The 18,603-nt window shown below is 41.7% G+C and overlaps 1 protein-coding gene across 6 annotated transcripts in view; it reads left to right on the top strand.

Moving 5' to 3' along the window:
• Window positions 1-11,577: 11,577 nt before the first annotated feature.
• wupA (troponin wings up A) overlaps window positions 11,578-18,603 on the top strand; it is a 47,976-nt gene continuing 40,950 nt past the window's right edge. For 2 of the 6 annotated variants that reach the window (XM_080275985.1, XM_080275981.1), the window contains exon 1: window positions 11,592-11,714. The gene's annotated coding sequence lies outside the window, so the exon portion shown is untranslated. Of the gene's footprint in view, window positions 11,715-11,897; window positions 11,921-18,603 lie in introns of those variants that run through there. The other 4 variants (XM_080275982.1, XM_080275980.1, XM_080275983.1 and 1 more) reach the window with 4 other exon arrangements.

Genomic DNA, 18,603 nt, shown 5'->3' with positions numbered 1-18,603 from the left:
GTGAAGTGTGGTTGTGGTGATCTAAAGTCTGTGGTGTGGCTGTGGTGATCTGAAGTCTGAAGTGTGGCTGTGGTGATGTACAGTCTGTGGTGTGGCTGTGGTGATCTAAAGTCTGTGGTGTGGCTGTGGTAAAGTCTGTGGTGTGGCTGTGGTGATCTAAAGTCTGAAGTGTGGCTGCGGTGATGTAAAGTCTGTGGTGTGGCTGTGATCTGAAGTCTGTGGTGTGGCTGTGGTGATGTAAAGTCTGTGGTGTGGCTGTGGTGATCTAAAGTCTGTGGTGTGGCTGTGGTGGAGACAAAGCAAGTCTGTGGTGCGGCGGGCGGGGAAGACCTGGGTTCGGATGCCAAGGTTATGGAGGCTGGGTTTTGCCACTTCCGTAAAGGGAGAGAATAGCCTACACACCGAGCCAGGCACGGCGAGGGTGGACGAGGCGGACTGCGGGTGGAAATAGAATGGATGGAAGAGGGTGGGAGTAGAGGCCAGGGGTGAGAGAGAGAGAGAGAGAGAGAGAGAGCTGATGGCGGATTCAGTGAGAGGGATGAGGACAGAAAGTGTAAAGAAAGATACTGTAGATATAGAAAGAAGGTTAAGAGAGTGTGGATATAGAGACAGGGCTAAGGAAAGAGGGTATGGATACAGAAAGTGGTATGAAAAGAGGATGTGATTATAGAGAACATGTTGGGGAAGGAGGGTGTGGATGTAAAGAGAGTTAAGAGAGGATTATGTGGATACAAAAAGATGGCTGATGAAGGAGAGTGGATGTAGACAGACAGTTGAAGAAGGAAAAAAATACAGAAAAAAGACCGAGGAAAGAGAGTATGGACACAGAGAGATGGTTAAGGAATTCGAGCTGCAAGAAAGAGGGTTGTGAAAAAGGAAAGAAGATACACAGAAACGGCTGAGAAAAGAGTGACTGTTGAGGAAAGAGAAGGGCTATAGTAAAATGTAAGTAGATGGACAGTGTAGTAATCAGTGAAAGAGAGTGGACAGATAAATAAAGTGACAGTCGAAGAAAGACAGAAGGTTCAGAAATTAAGACGGGGGATAGAAGAGATAATTAAGTAAAAGTTTGGGATGGGAGATGCAGGCTTTTGATATATGGTGGCAATATAAATGGTAGGATGGTTTGTACGGAGATGAAGATGACCCTGTGTGAAAGAGTGTTGCTGCCGACATTCTCGCCTGGGTAGCTGCAGAGAACATTCTAGGATACAAGCTGTTGAAACTTTTACGTAACAGCTGAAGGCATGAGCAGGATGCTTGGTGTAAGTTCCCACCATAATCTGGTCAAAATTACCATATCTATTACACTGAGGTTAAAGTTTTTGCACCATCTGTTTTTTAGTAACATGCACAGAGTTTATCTATCATTCTGAAATTTGCATGTAGGTAGTGAAGGTCAAGAGGATTCGATCTGAGCTGATTCCAGCCAGTTTGAGCCATTCGAACCATACCAAACACTTGTTCTATTTAAATATTTTACGTGAAATGTGATATGAACTTACACAAAGATTTCATAACGGATCGATTATTTCTTTCAACTTTTGCTAAAGAAAGACAAAAACAGGTGACGGTGAAGCTAGGGGCTATATTTTTGTCTCTTGGGAGATTTACCTTCCTTAATTAACCTTCTCGACTCTCATAAATTAAGCCAATATCAAGCAAGATCATATCACTGTTGAATGAAAAAGGGTTAGGTTCTTCAAGCGAACTACTTTGCGGGCGGTGCCGAATTTCATGTTCCATCCTTGAGATTGGACGACTTTAACCCGCTGAGAAATTTGTGTTTTTTGGTGTGGAAGAAAGGAGAACAGGAGTGAGATGTGGAATTACTAACTGAATAAAAAAAAATGTATTAAGTCAGAACGGAAAGAAAGCAAACAGACAGGGTGTCAAGGATGGTCTTTGAAAGTGAAACTAAAGTTAATGAGGGAAGGGTAATAATTATATGATATAGAAGAAGAGAGTGGCACAATACACTGGTGTGAGAGAACAAAAATGAAAAGAAGTATCTGAGAGTGAAATAGGTTTGTGAGTACAGAGTAACCCGATGGTGGACCTGTCACAGTCATTCCCTGCTGGAGGGTTCCCAGGGGGAGGCATGACGTCAATGATTATAATGAAAAGAAATAAGGTTATGTAAAATGAAACGACTTAAGCTGAACAAGGTAATATCCTTGCTTGTATGTTATTAAGCTGCAGGCACTGCCAAATGGGATGACAGATTTAAGGTGTGGAAATATCCAGGAAAGTAATTCTATCCCGGAAGTCCAAGTTATGAATTGAAATACTGATTTCGTATAAACCGCTTCAGTCTGAGCATGTCATCAATATTATATTCTTTACCTACAGATGACTTTATTTAGCTTCGGGGAGGATTCCTGAACTGGCATGGATAAATAAAGCCTTCTTGAACCCTATCACTCCGATGAATCTTGAGCTAAGCTGTTTAACAATGGCATGAATAAAATATAAAGTACGTCATTACAGAGAAAGGATAAAATACTAATATATCAAAACCATTCCCTTTTTCATGTACACAGGTCCACAAAACACTGGAGATAACAGCAAGAGTGGCGTATGAAGGGCAGACGGAAGACATCATTTGAATACCGCACGGTTAGCAGCCCGAGCTACAAGATTGATGATGACGTATTGGTCTTAGAAGAAAAAATGATGACAGATAATACAGTTAGTCAAGATATTTACCTTAGGAATAACAGTAAAAAGGAAGAAAAGGAAGGAAAAGCATAAATTAACCTATAAATTAAATAAATGGAAAAAATTGGTGGACAAAACATAATGAAATGGTGAACATACTAAACTACTTTCTCGCCATGGTTTCCCCAGTACTTCACGTGGGGAAAAGGAGGGAAACGGGGCAAGAAATGGCGGGTGAAAGGAACGCTAGGAAGTGGTGGAAGGAAGATAGGGAGGGAGCAAGAGAAGACAGTTGATGGGATGAAGGGGACGGGAGGAGTGACGAGATCCGAAATAAGAACCCCTATACTCAAGTAAGGCGTTTTATTATTTTTTACGGCTACCGCTAGACGATTTTCTTAAGCTTTTGGGAGACTTCTTGCAGTGAAGCGGTAAATGAATTCTACATGTAACCCCTCTAGTAGGAAAAATGTCTCCTGGGCTAAGGAAAATTGTCTGTGAAAACAATATAATGAAAAGTGTACGACATGGGACTGAAGGGGTTAATAGGATGAAGAGTGCTAAAAACGTAATGTAGTATTCCTTTCTAGCTGACATGAAGCGATTTTATTCACTTCAAATGAACCTCTGACCGTCATGGTACTAATGACTATATGGAGATTTGAGATGGAAATGGCTCGGTGAAGCATGGGTATAGAGCAGTGGTTCCCAAACTTTTTCTGGTCGTTACCCATTTTTCATACATGATCCTTGTCCATGGCCCCCCTTCCCCAACCATAAACCATGACTACAGTGACTGTCTACACTACAGTCCTACACTCATCATGTCCATATAAAAATCACTCTAGCAAATCCTGTAATTTTATTGATTCTATTTGTTATTTTCTCTTTTGTTAAGTATTAATAAAGAAATGTGTATTTTGTCTTAGCTGAATCTTATATATATATAATTATTGAAATGGTACTAAAGGAATAATAAAATGCACATTTAAAAAATCCATACTTAGAGTAATTAAAAACTGCATTATTGCGAAAAGCTGATTCAGCAATAAAAAAAAATTCACTGGATTGAAAAAGTGTATTAATCCCACGCAATTTGATCTGATCTTTGAATCTTACAAATCTGATAACTTTATAATTCTGAAATGATATGCTATCATAGTGAGTCATAATTATCTGCCACAACCATGGCCTTCAATTGCGACACACCCACCTCCTCCCAGACCATTTGCTTCTGAACATTCATGCCAGGTTCATTTTTCCTTCATTTGAATCCCCATTCCACTAAGTGTGAAGGGTGTTGTTGCAGATTATCAACAAGCTTCTTGATTCTTGGTTTTGTTTCACTTAAAGCACACCGTAGGTCATGCTTCACTTCAAGTCTGTTGCGATGTTTCGTTTTAATGTGAAGTAGTTGAGAGAATGCAGCCTCACATGAATAAGTTGATGAAAATGGTAGGAGGTGGCGAAAAGCCAAGTCACAAAAGTTTGGGTATGAAGCTGCCATTGATGACCAAAATACTGTGAGAGATAGTTTCAAACTTCATCCTGGCTCCTGAATCCTCCTGAAGTGTCAACAGCTCAGTTTGGGCATCATCATTGCCATCAGGCATGCATGTCACTGGAGCAGTGAAGGGGAACCTTACTAGCCGAGAAGTTAGGCTTTGGATATCTGGGAAGTATCTTTTAAATTCCTCTCCACTGACTACCTACTCGTTAAACTCCTTCGGCTCAAGTTATGGCCCCCTACATTCTGGTATATGGCCCCCAAGGGGGCCATGGCCCCCAGTTTGGGAACCACTGTGTGTGTGTGTGTGTGTGTGTGTGTGTGTGTGTGTGTGTGTGTGTGTGTGTGTGTGTGTGTGTGTGTGTGTGTGTGTGTGTGTGTGTGTGTGTGTGTGTGTGTGTGTGTGTGTGTGTGTGTGTGTGTGTGTGTGTGTGTGTGTGTGTGTGTGTGTGTGTGTGTGAGAGAGAGGTGGTGGTTGGAGGGAGACGGAAATAAGATGGAGGGATGGTAAGCTGGTATGCGCGCTGGGTGTTGGGTTAATGTGCAAGGAGGTTGGTAAGAAGTAGGTGTAAATGACAGGAGATCAGATATAAGATGGCGGGTAGTGACTAAATATAATTTGATGATGGGTTGCTGATTGAACTGGTGGGTGAGGAGTAGATGTAAAAGATGAAAGAATAGATACATGATATGAAAATGTTATAATACCATAATACAAGTTGATGATAGGTTACTGAATGAGGTGGTGGGTGTGTATGCGTTAGCCCCTTCAATATGATGACGTCTATTTTTTGTATTCCCTTGTCAGAACTGGATGATATATTTCAACTTAGGAAGGCGTCTTTCTCGTACTGAAGGCGTTAATAAATGCTTCAGGTAGCTTCTCTTCTTCAAAGTCTCGCCTATGCTAATAAAAGGCCCGACATTAGTAAGAATGAAATACAGAAGGTATCACTGCAGTAAAGTGTTTGAGGCAGACCATATAAGAAAATAATTTGGTGAGAAGACCGAGAGTTGAACTGGTGAATGAAGTGATGTATGATGAATAAATGTAAACACTAGAGACCTAATCTAAGTTAAGGAAACGTGGCCGTTACGTAAACTGTGTTGAGTTAATGAAGAGGTGGTGGGTGAGGGGCAGGTGTAGAAGACAGGAGACGGGATATGGGTTAATAAATGTGTTGGTCAGGTAATGGAATAGTGTGTCGAGTGGCAGTAATGAAATGTGTGGAGTGTACGAAATAATTATGTGAGAGAGGAGTGACAGCTGAAGCTAGGCTGCATTTGGGCATGTGCAAAGTTCCTTGATAATATCTAGCGGCAGCTGAGACCACCGTTGAAGTTCAGAAGGAATGCTTTGGTAAGAGCCAGGTAGGCCTATACCCTTAAAAATGCGTTTCTGAGGTTGTTGTTACGGGTAAGCATCTTTTATTTGTACAATTCCCATAAATAAATAACTGTGCTAGCGGACCTGCCTGGCTTCGCAGGGCATCACCGCAGTGGGGAGTTTCGGCCCCCTGGTGCCTTCGGTACCATAAGCAGCTAACGGCAGCCAGTTGAGTTACCTGGCTACCCTCTAAACCTTTCCAAAGAAAAATATATTTAATGCAAACCTGAAGTATCACAAATAGAAGTGACTGGTGTTACAGATGGTCATGTGCGCTTTTCACCCTGACAGAAGGAGCAGTCAATGTGCAATACCTGATCTACCAAAACTTAATTGCTTTATCTGCGACAAATCCGGCTGTGATAAAACGGCAGTGAAAAATCCGGCAGCGGCAAAATATGGAAAATCCGGTTAGGAAGTCAAAGATGTGGCAGTAAAACTCTTGCAACAAATACTCTTGCACTTCTCTATTTGATCACTGTGGTTTCGCTGGATTTTTTCCCAAAAAATAATGTACGCAGCTTTATTGTTGGTCCCCCCCTTGGACCAACATAAGCAAACGCTTTCCTGTGTCACCACGAAGAAAAATGGATTGAAAACTGACCACAAAATTTTAAACCGTTCTATAGGCGTTATGTAGATCGCACACACACACACACACACACACACACACACACACACACACACACACACACACACACACGAGTATACGCTGATATCCACAAGGAAAAGAAAAAATGAAACTTTCCCGAGCGCTTTTGTGCAATCACACCTTCACGGGAGAACTATCTCCCCTGGACTATATCTACGGTATATGTATCTAGACAGAAAGACAGATAGATAGATAGAGATAGACAGATACATAGATATATACTGTAGATAGATAGATATATAGGTGTGTGTGTGTGTGTGTGTGTGTGTGTGTGTGTGTGTGTGTGTGTGTGTGTGTGTGTGTGTGTGTGTGTGGATCAGAGGAGAAATAGTACTAGTCAGGATTTCCCAGTGTGTCATACACGGCGGCAAGAGTTGCGGGGGCCGGGGCTGCAGCCTTATATCTGGGACTGCCTTTCTCTGAACCACGTCCTCAGAGAGATCGAGTATCTTTTGAAAATATTATTATTGTTATTATTATTATTATTATTATTATTATTATTATTATCATCATCATTATTATTAGTCGCTTAAAAGCCGCCTTCGGCGGCCTCCGCCGAAAGGTAACAGAAATTTGAATTACTCATGCCTTGAGCAAGACGGGGAGAGGAACTTTCCCTTATTTTTATCCTGCTGGTACACGCGTTGAAAGAAGAGAGAGGCAGGATAGTTGTGTTTGCTGTTATACTACATTATACTATAATGCAGTTTTAGGAGTATAAGGAGGGAGGAAGGAGAGGCGAGAGAGTGGTAATACAACAAACACGTCCCTCTTCTCTCTTCTGTCATGCTGGTAATTTTAAAGCCGGACCAAAGACAAATCCATCCCTTCCACTAAAAGCAAATACTGAATTTGAAGCAAATGGCCAGAAATGAATCGTAACTCGGGAACCGGTGGCCCAACTGGACTGGAAACTGACTTATTCTTAAAGTTAGAGCATTTCAACAGTACCTTGCTCTGACAAAAACTGTGCTACGTTGCGCTGTTTTTGCTGTGTTACGGTAACAAACAGACATACAGAAATCAGATCACTATAATGTAGATTATAATAACAACAATAATAATAATAATAATAATAATAATAATAATAATAATAATCATAATCATAATAATTATTACTACTACTACTACTACTACTACTATCAGAATGAAAGGAAAAGGGGCTGGAGAAAAAACAGTCAATGAGGAGAGAGGGGAGAATTAATAGATGGCGTTAGAGCATATCGTGTTCTGGGTATCTCCTCTTATGTTAAAGCAGGAAAATGGATCAGGACGGCAATGATGAATATGTATACCCCATAATCCAAAGTGGCTAAGACACTAGTTGGGGTGCAAGGTATGCGGTGTGCTCAGGACAGTATCACACTTCAGGTGTTGATACCCTCAAGTATTATGTATGACTGAAGCTACTCTTAGATTCCTCTAGTTACAAAGAGTAATATAGGGATGGTTACATATTTATCGGCATATTACAAGACATTTTAATAAATACAGAGTCAGGGCAACACATTCAAAACTCTTTTAAATATACCAGGACATCCACGTGTCAGTAAAGCATTACCTAGCTTGTACTGGTGAATGGAAATGTGATAAGAGTTGTGTGCTTGGCATGACAGGTAAAGGCAATGAAACAGGGAGGAAAAGAACATAGAGTTTTCTACATAAGGAAAGACACTGAAAAATGGCAGCATACGAGCCAGGCAGTGTAACCTATGGTGTACCGAATGATTGAAGAGTAAATTGGACTAATCAGTATTTAGTCTGTAGAAAAAACTGAACTGCAGGAATCAGTTAAATGGTGAAATGACATGAACAGCAAATGATCTGAGATTTTTTTTTTTTTTTTTTACTTTGTAAAAGTTTCAACCTCTACCCGTTTCATTTCCATAGAACCGTTTCTCTCGGGTCTCTAAAACAATGCTGTTTTTTAATCTCATGATCAGCCTCTATCATCATACTTACGTAATTACTTCCGCCAACGAAGCTGGAAGTTATATATTCACCCGTTTGTCTGTGTACAAGTTATCTCAAAAAGTTGCAATCGGATTTTAATGAAATCTGGTGGATAGGTGGGCACTGGATCACGAAGGAGCTGATTAGATTTTTGAGGTAGGTCCGGATCCAGATGCAGAAATCAATCACAAATTTTACTAGCGTCAGCGGCGGTACGCCTACATCGAGACTGTTTAACAGAGTGTACAGAGACATTTAATAAAGGTTGGTTTAAAAATTATCAACCGCCTTCAGTAAGGCGAGGCGATAAAGTTTGTGTGTGTGTGTGTGTGTGTGTGTGTGTGTGTGTGTGTGTGTGTGTGTGTGTGTGTGTGTGTGTGTGTGTGTGTGTGTGTGTGTGTGTGTTGCCAAAATATCTCGAAAAGTTGTGCACGAATTTTTCACCAAACCTTCAGGAAATATAGAGCAACTATGTGGATGTGCAGAAGTCTATTGCTTTTGGTGAGGATATGATCAAAGACGACCGAAATCAGCCGCCAAATTATATATATATATATATATATATATATATATATATATATATATATATATATATACCAGCCGCCAAATTATATACATATACAGTATATATACATATACAGTATATATATATATATATATATATATATATATATATATATATATATATAATGTATTGGTTTTTTGTGAATTGTCTCGGCTGAATTCCGAGAATTTTGCAAATTTTCTTCAAATCTGGTTTAGGTAGCTTGACCATTAACCAACAACATATTTTGGCGGACGATTAGCATTCGGCCTCCGATTTTTTAAATAATTAAATTATATTGATGGTGGCGTATGTATACACCCTCAGAATGCTTTCTAGTAAATTATATTTCAAAGGCCTAATTTTCTCACATTACTGACAGATTCAGTCTCCCAAGTGTTGCATTAAATCTAGCCGTGGTGGACAACTAAAGTGGCCACTGGTAGTACGTCCTTTCGTATGCCATCATATATTTGCACCCTGTCAGTTCATACAGGGAGCGCACACACACACACACACACACACACACACACACATCTAATACAATACTTCGACTTTCCTGTGCATTTCTCTTCCACACACACGCTCCTTCCCGAATTGGTACTTGGCCAGCAAAAGGAAGGGTAACTTTTGTTCTTCCAAGAAAAGGCTTAGTTCTGCAGACCCTCATACGGACTGATACAGATACAGAATACAGATACCTTGTTTGTGGCGACAGCAGTTTTTTCATCACTCTTCCTCCCCACTACGCTCTGTTCCCCCCTCTCACCTCTGTCTATCCGTCTGTCTGTCTGTTTTCTCTCTCTCTCTCTCTCTCTCTCTGTTGCCCTTCACCTGCCTCTGTTCTCTACTTCATCTTTACTATCCATATCCCTATTGTATCAATGTTATAAAACAGAAGTATATCACTGTAGTCAATCTTCATAACTTGCAGAAGACGACGACACAGTTAAGAGGTAGTGCTTCATCATTCGAGAAGGTAGAACTATGTAAACTCTAGGTTAAAACAGGGAAGTTGTACGAACGGTGGCAAATGCTGTTCAACCTGGAAAAGCGAAAGGTGATGCACATCGGTCATGCACATTCAGTATCTAAATACTCTCTGATAGGAAGTGAAATCGGCAGTACTTACTTAAAGAAGGACTTAGATGTACTAATCGTAAGTGACCTTAGTTCCCTAAACAATGCATTGAAACAAAGAAGAAAACACAGAGGCTTGTAGATTTTATAAAAACGTAGTTTTGGTATATATAGAAGGGAGGAAATAGTCCTCTCCCTGTTCATTCCTTGTTCCACCGCATCTGGAATATACGGTGCATTTCTGGTCGCCGACCCTACAGGAGGATATTGCGAGGCTTGAGGGAGTCCAGGCGCAGGCTATTAAACTGATCCCATCCATCAGGCACATAGGATACCAGAGAATTCTGGAGGCACTCGGCTTCTTTTCGTTAGAGTGTTGGCATTTGCGGGGACCGATAATTGTGGTTTTTAAATTCTATGTGGTTTTGGAGACACTTTCAACAAATACTTAGTTTACACAGCAGTCGGAGAGAAGCCAAGAATGGATGCTTGACTTGGAGAGTTACCTCCATGACACATTAGGCGGTTTCTTCACATGTAAGATTTGCGGTGGTACCTGAAATAGGTTATCAGCACAGGGAGTTAACAGTTCCTGACAGTGCAGTTCGACTCAAGATTAGACGAAATTTTGTTAAGTCTTGCTTGGTGGCAGATTGAATGTTTCCTTTCCTTATCCCGGCCTTCTCCCTCCAGGTTAGGTATACTTCCTTTACCATGGCCTCTCTGTAACAGGGAGAGGTGGGGCGGGAGAGTCTTCATTGTTACTATATTTTTTTGTCACTTGTAGAGTAGCAACTAGTAGGCCTACCTTGTAACCATTCATGGTACATCCTCGGTGAGTCGTAAGGCTTTTTGAGGTACTACTTGTCCTTGAAAGTCTTTTGTAACTCATGTCCTCTTCTCATCCATGCCAGTGTTATTCGGATCTCTCTCTCTCTCTCTCTCTCTCTGTTGCCCTCGACCTGCCACTGCTCTCTATTTCATCTTTCATTACCTATATCACTCTTTTAATTACTCATGCTCTCTTCTTCACCAGGCAGGCCAGTGGTGTCATTAATCTGTCTGTCTGTCTGTCTGTCTGTCTCTCACCCACGGCAACTGGGTATGCAAGGGCATGGTAAAATTCATGACCTACTTTAACGAGTCTGTCATACGGCCTCCGGTGCATGACGACCTGTGGGGCCAACATAGGTCATAACTGGAGGCATGGGGAGAGAGAGAGAGAGAGAGAGAGAGAGAGAGAGAGAGAGAGAGAGAGAGAGAAACTGAACCTGGAGTATTTGTTTTGGTCGAATAATTCTCTTGGATTGTATGGACTGAATTCTCATGTGTGGAAAAATTTATATATGTACAGCAGTGACCGATTTCTAAAGCTGGTATCGTCGCTGAGTTTATTTCTCTTTTGTGTCGTTGCGATGCCTTTTTTGTATTATCTACATCGTGGGACAGTTATGGGTAACTTTTTGCCCGCGTGGGTTCCCCGGTGTTTATATATAAATGGCCGATTTCTAACTGGCCCATCGCAGTGCCTGTTATTTCTTGTATTTGTTCTTCTTTCTTTGTGTTCACATGTAGCCTGGAGCAGTTACAACTGACGTACTGCCTGAGTGGGTATAATGTCAACATAATTATAGAGGGTTGGGGGTGGGTCTGAGAGGGGTGGGGCGGAAGAGTGTTGGACTGCAGTAACCGTAGGCCGGCAGGGAGGGGAGCGCCGGGCCCCTCCTATTTGGGAAAGTGATGGCGGGTCACGTGACTCCCCTCCGCCAATCAGCATCTGGTTCGTGGGTCGGGGCACGTGACGCGGGCGGACCAATGGGCGTGCGGGCGAGGCGAGAGCGGGAGGTGGCCGGGTGGTAGCGGTACAGTCAGTCCCTTGGGCGAATTGACTGCACACGCGAACAGCGTCTCTCACGCCCAATCGTTTTAGGTAAGTTCGAGGACAACGTGACGGCGCTGGAGTGACGCAAGGAAGCGCCCGGCAGCGTGTTTAGGACTGCAAAGATCCTGGCACCCCTGGATACCGTGTAGACCGCAGTGCCACGCTAGTGTCTGTGTCAGTGCCGGTGTCTGTGTCAGTGACCGTGCCACCCGCCACCACCAACCTTTTTAGGACTCGTGCTGTACCACATCAAGGTCTGTGCAGGGAACTTAGTGCATAGCATCCGATATTATCCGGATCCCTCCCATCGCTGTAAATCAAATGTGTTTGCCCTTTCCACCATGCTTCAATGTGTGCTCAGTATATCGGTTAATGTATCGTAGATAACATTCACACAAAAGTGCAAATGTACAGAATAATTTCTCTACATGGACATTACCTTCGGCATATATCTATGAAAATATAAAATTTTGTTTTATATACTTAAATCAGTTCATCTATTTGCTTCAATGTGTGCTCAGTATATCGGTTAATGTATCGAAGATAACATTCACATAAAAGTGCAAATGTCCAGAATAATTTCTCTACATGGACATTACCTTCGGCATATACTGTATCTATGAAAATATAAAATTTAGTTTTATATACTTATATCAGTTCATCTATTTGCGTTGTCGATAGAGTGCTAACTTCTTGCGCACGGCGGCTTCAAACAGGTATTTTTAGCAAGTAATTCATGAACAAAAAAAAAAAAAAAAAAATAGTGGTAACCATGTCCTTACAGGGGGGTGGGAGGAGGAGTAAGGGATATAGGATGGGTTTAAACTAATCAAGGAATGGAAAGGAGGTGTGTAATAACCCAAGAGTGTGGCCTCTCATCACACCACCCTCACCAACACCCTCACTCTGCCCGGGGTCAAAAGAACACCTCTGCCAACTCGTGCCGCCTCGCCTGTCTTATTTTGGGATCAGAGCAACCGGCTACTGGTGGTACTGGGAGGGAGTGAGGCAGGAATGCAGGGGGAAATGAGGGGTAAAAAAAGGCGAGATCAGGAGGACAAATTAACGACTAGGCAAGAGTAGGAGAGACAAGTCTGAAAGGGAAGAAAAGGGAGGATACAAAGACAATATCGGGAGAGGACAGGAAGAAACAAAACTTTTTGTGGAAAAAGAAGTAAAACTAAGCCGATGAATATAATTCTGAAGAATGGACAACAAGACCGATAGAAAGGGGAGGAGAAGCTGGGAAGAAGGTGGGACAGAAATGGGAGGAGAATGGGAAAAAAATGGATTAAAAAAAGGAGACTGGAAAGAAAAGCAAGATTGAAGGAAGAAGTGAGACTGGGAGGAAAGAAGGGCGAGACTGGGAGGAAGGGAGGAAGGGAAATATTAAAAATGGAGAGAGGAGAGACTGGGAAGAAACCGGAGACTGGGAGGAGGGAGGAGAGAGGCTGATAGGAGAGGACCAAATTTGGAGAAGGGGAGAGAGTGAAAGGAAAAGGAGAAGGGATTCAAAGGAGAGGCGAGACTGGGAGGAAAGAGGACCAAATCAAAAGAAAAAGAGAGAGATTGAGAGAGAAAAAATAAAGGCCAAATTGGGAGGGGAAAGGAGGGCAACAGGAGGAAAAAGAACCAAATTGGGAGGAAGGTGAGGAGTGATTGGGAGGAAAGAGAGCCTGATTTGGAGGAAAGCTGGCCAAATTGGGAGGTAAGAGGGCAAAATTGGGAGGAAAGGTGATATATTAGATGGAAAGAAAGCCAAACTGATAGGGAAAGGAAACGAGGCGTACAATTTTAATTTTATTCGTGCCGTCTCCAATATAGCTAAAGATAAATTTTTCGATTTGGACGGGTTGGATACAGCTTTTATAAACCTTTTACTACTAGAGGGCTCTTCCAGATGAATAAAATCGTCTGATAGCTGGAAGAATGGGCAATAGGAAGACGCCATCGAGTTGAAGGGGTTATTTTCAAACGCTTCTTCCTTGTAGCTGTTCATATTGCTTCTCGCACCTTAACTCCTTCCACCGCGATGGCGCAATTAGTGCTGGCTGCCTGAAGACGATTTTTCTCAGCTTAAAAAGGACCTCTGTTAATGAAGAGGTCAACGGAGGCCATGCTCAACCCCTCCAATTAAAAAAAACCCTCACATAGGCTTAATAAATCGTCTGGCATTAACAACAGTAAAACAGACGGAACATAATACTGAAAGACTTCACTCTCTCTCGTATGTTATCGACACCTTCTTAATTCCTTCAGTCCGATGACGTATTTTCCATTACATTCTTGCTATTTCCAGAGAATTTTAAAAAGATTTGGAGAGATTAACGAACTGGAGAGGTTAGATGTAGCCTAGCCTTCATGTACCCGTCCAGCCGTCTCAATGCTGGATAAAGTCGTCTGTAGGTTGCGTGAATAAACACCATGTCGTTGGATTGAAGGGACTAACATCAAAAGGGTCTGCATCAATAACAAAGAAGAGATGATGAACGTGCCATATGGAGAAAAAAGAAAATCAAGCTAATGGGCCTCCTAAGTCCATGAGAATACGAGAAACGAATCTTAGAAATACTTTGACAGCTTGGGTTCCTCCTGGCTAAGCAGTATCATCTTGTGTTTGCCTGAGTAAAGAATCTTATAATAGCGTAATGGCTACTAGAAACTGCTTTTAATATTTTGACAACTAGGATATTCCCCAGTGGGCGAAGATGTTTTGTTTTAGCCTGAATGTAATGCCTAAATATGTCACTAGGGTAAGGGAACACAACTTTGAGAATGACAGCTGTACGTACGAAGGAAACATCGTTTAAAAAAACAACAAAATGAAAAACTTTAAGAACCATGAGGTAAGCACGCGGCGTTCAAAAAAAAATAATAATAATAATAATAATAATAAAAACAGAGGAAAAACACTGAACTGGTCGTAACTTGAAGAATGTAGGGAATGCAAGGGAGGGAAGGAGTGCCATGTGGTACGAAGCGGAACGCATTTTTAAGGATGAAAACTAGACATAACTGGAATTATGAGGGAAAAAAAAAAGAAACTGTAGGAAAATATGGACGAAGTGACGATCTTTACTAAGGGAGGGTAAAAAAAAACATAAAAACAAAAACGAAATCAGTGAGGTAAAAGAAGACCACGAGGAAGACCAGGAGGAAAAAAGTGGGGGAATGTGAAGGAAAGGAGGAATGGGGAAGAATGTGACGAATGTGTGAGTAAGTGAGGTACGATGGGGAGTGAAGTGAGGGTTGGGGCAAAGGTTAGTCAGGTGTGTAATACAGGGCGATTAACGAATTAACGAAGTTCCTTAACTGAAATATAATCACTTTACGAAAAAAAAAAAAAAAAAAAGATGTGTCTGCCCGCTTCACTACCATGGCGTTTTTTCTAGGATGACCGAATTCTGTGGGGCATTTCTAAAGGGAGGGAGGGAGGGAGGGGAGGGGGAGCATCCACAGGCTGATGGATTAAGTAAGATTATCTTGGACTAAAAACCAACGGATTACTCACTTGTTAACGCTTTACGTGAACAATAAACAAAATCCGCCAGGTCAAGGAAGAGGCATGAAGAACACAACTACATCTCTCGTTATTACCACAGTCCAAGTAGATTTTCAAATACCTGCACATTGTACAAAGAAACACGTAATGCAGTATTATAAAACGCTTCATTATTCAGCTGAGCGATATAAGTGTTAATATATATTTTTATTTATATTCGACCACTAACTAAATATCCACGAGAGAAACACAAATGTTCAGGGGAAAAAATCATACGAAAGTTTATGGGTGATGTCGAGACACTGGTTAATAAAGCGAAGAGAGAGAGAGCGTACATAGAAGGGAGGAGTGGCGTGTAGAAGGGCAGGATGGGATGTGAGGGTAGTGTTGCCTAATGGTATTTCTGTCACAGCCACCCGGTCTACCATGCCAAGAACAGTACCCAGCGATACTCTGTCCACTTTCACATTCTCGGGCTCCCATGACTCACTTTAAAATCATCCTGTGACTCATGCCAAGTTGAGTAAAATCGTCTGGTGTCTGCCAAAATAAACTAATAAAGACACGGCCATGAAAGAGAGAACTTGGCCAAAATTGCCGCCTGTCCGTTTTGATTTTTTTTTTTTTTTTTTTTTTTTTTTTTTTAATGTGTCCGACTCTGGGCATAGGCTTCACAGCCTGCAATCAAGGCCCAGCAGTCCTCCTACATACCATACACCTCTACATGTCACCACTTCGGCGCTAACACCCACCGTCCATATTGAATACATGCTAGGGCTGTCTCATACAGGACTGGTGTATTGGTATTAGCGAGGGTATTTTTACGACATGTCGGCGGGTCTTCTGGTAGATCAGTAAAGTCTGTTTTTATTAAATTCAAATCCTTAAACTGTTCCCTGCCCCAGCCGGGATTCGAACCTGGGTCCGTAAGGACTGCAGGCCACCTCTCTACCGATTGAGCTGTGACAAGAAATTAACACTAGCGAAAAATTGTCAGGTGAAGGACCGTAGTATTAAGGCGTGAAGGACCGTAGTATTAAGGCAGTAAATAATGTACAGTGATCGACACAAAACAAAAACAAAATATAGAAAATGGAGTTGAAGAAGTGGGAGGGGGGGGAATTTCGCAAAGAATTCCAGAATATAACCACGATATAATAAATGATATAAATTTGGTACAGTACCCAACTACTGATTCATAAATAAAATACACACACACACACACACACACACACACACACACACACACACACATATATATATATATATATATATTTTTTTTTTTTTCAATATTCTTGGGTTACGATCTTCGAATCCATATGATTTACTGGTCATGTTAATATTAACCAAAAATGCATTATGACAATACTTAAAAAAAAAAAAAAAAGTGTCTGAGAATGTGACATTGTGGCCTATGTTAATGTCATACTAAATTCGGATTTTAATGTCATTTTTTCTTTAATCTGTAAAATTATATAGACATCTTCGACATATTTTATATGATCTGACTCGCTATAGATGCTTGGCCATATTCTTGCTTCGCAGTAATGACAAGGTAAGGGAAGTGCAGAAACTTAACATGTACCTTGTTCTTCCCTCGAGAAAAAAGGAAAGAAAAAACGAGTTACGAAGGTTGATATTATATTTAGTTTATCTGTTGATTCTGGACCCGAATTCACAAACTTACCGTAACTCTGATACATTTTTTACAGGAAGAACAAGAGACATGATAAGACGCAGCACTGTCCCCTCTCTGTCCTTCCTTCAAAGATCTGGATTACGAGAGAAGAATATCGTGTATTTAAGACTTGTTTTTGCAGGCAGAATAAGAAGCTGATTAAGAGTTATCGTATTCAGGCTCTTACAAAAAACAAATTCGAATCCCCCCCCTCCAAAAAAAAAAAAAAGTTTGACACATGAGAGGGAAATGATTACAAGTTTGAGAATTCAGCCTCATGTTAGCGTGTGTATTTTCAGAGTTAAATATCGTAAACTTGGTTGTGACTGCAGGCCCGTGTTAGTATGGGTAATTTCGGGGCAGGTTATGGTAAATCTGGCTGTGAATTCATGCCCATTTTGGTGTGTGCAATTTCGGAATACGAGAGCGAGTGGTGAATCACGCTCCACCACGCCTAGCCAACTCCGCACCCCGAGAGAGTTGGCGAGCGAGGAGCAAGACTGTCACATTGCCAAAGCAGACACCATAATTATGCCAAACTTCTTAGGTGCCATGAATATAGATATGTCTAAAGTCATTCGTATTTTATATAGTTTCTTGAGGTATAAAATGTATCAATATCTAAAATTATATATTCTCTAAAAATCTGCTGCATAGTTATATATAGGTCGTTTAGTGTGCAAATTTATACATAGGTTATACATTTTGGCCATGTGGAGAGGATGAAGAGCGAGAGACTGAGAGTGTATGTGAATGAGGTGGAGGGGGGAGAGGGAGGGGGAGGCCAAGGATGAGATGGAGGAATGGAGTGGCGAGGTATATGAGAGACGGGGGTGTAAGCTGGGAGCAGGGAAATGAAATGGCGGGGGACAGGGCGACATGGAGGGATTTGTTTGTGGCCACCCCTTACGGGATTAAGGCGTCTGGCAATAGATAGATAGATAGAGAGTTATACATTTTCTTCATTACTGGACCGCATAAATGTATAAATTCATCCCTACTTATACATAATATACATATTCTCCCAGGTCAGTAGCTTTAAACTTACGCATAACTGAGATTGTAAGTTTTATATTCGTCATGTATGTGCAATGTAAATATGCATACGTAGATATATATTGGTGCATACACTACATAATACTGCATATGACAGATGACTCAAAATTCATAAAACGAAGACTTGAAAATATGTGGGTGTGGGTGTGGGAATGCAGGAGTGGCTGATGGTGTGGGTAATGGTGCTGGTTATGGTGTGAGTGTGGGTGTGAGTGTGGGTGCTAGTGTGGGTGTAGTTGAGGGTGTAGGTGTAGGCGCTGGTGCAAGTGCGGGTGTGGGCGTTAATGTGGGTGTGACTGTGGGTGTGGGGTGTAAATGTGGGTGTGGGCGTAGGAGAGGATGTGGGTGTAGATGTGGATGTAGGTGTACGTGTTTGGGTGTGTGTGTGTGTGTGTGTGTGTGTGTGTGTGTGTGTGTGTGTGTGTGTGTGTGTGTGTGTGTGTGTGTGTGTGTGTGTGTGTGTGTGTGTGTGTGTGTGTGTGTGTGTGTGTGTAGGTTTAAGTGTGGGTGTTGATGTAGTGTGGGAATGAGAGAGAGAGAGAGAGAGAGAGAGAGAGAGAGAGAGTTAAATATAGGGGTGAGATAGGTTACGGCAACTTCCCCTTTCCCCTCTGTTTACCTCACTCTCCTCTTCTCTCTCTCTCTCTCATCATATCGCTCCCCCTTTCACAACATTCTTATCGTCTATCGTCACTCCGTCC

This window comes from Coenobita brevimanus, chromosome 63, assembly GCF_032717465.1.
Source record: "Coenobita brevimanus isolate Jiangsu-jjx chromosome 63, ASM3271746v2, whole genome shotgun sequence".
Taxonomy (NCBI): Eukaryota; Metazoa; Arthropoda; class Malacostraca; order Decapoda; family Coenobitidae; genus Coenobita; species Coenobita brevimanus.
Note: the sequence above shows the minus strand (reverse complement) of the source record. Positions and strands in the feature narration are given on the sequence as shown.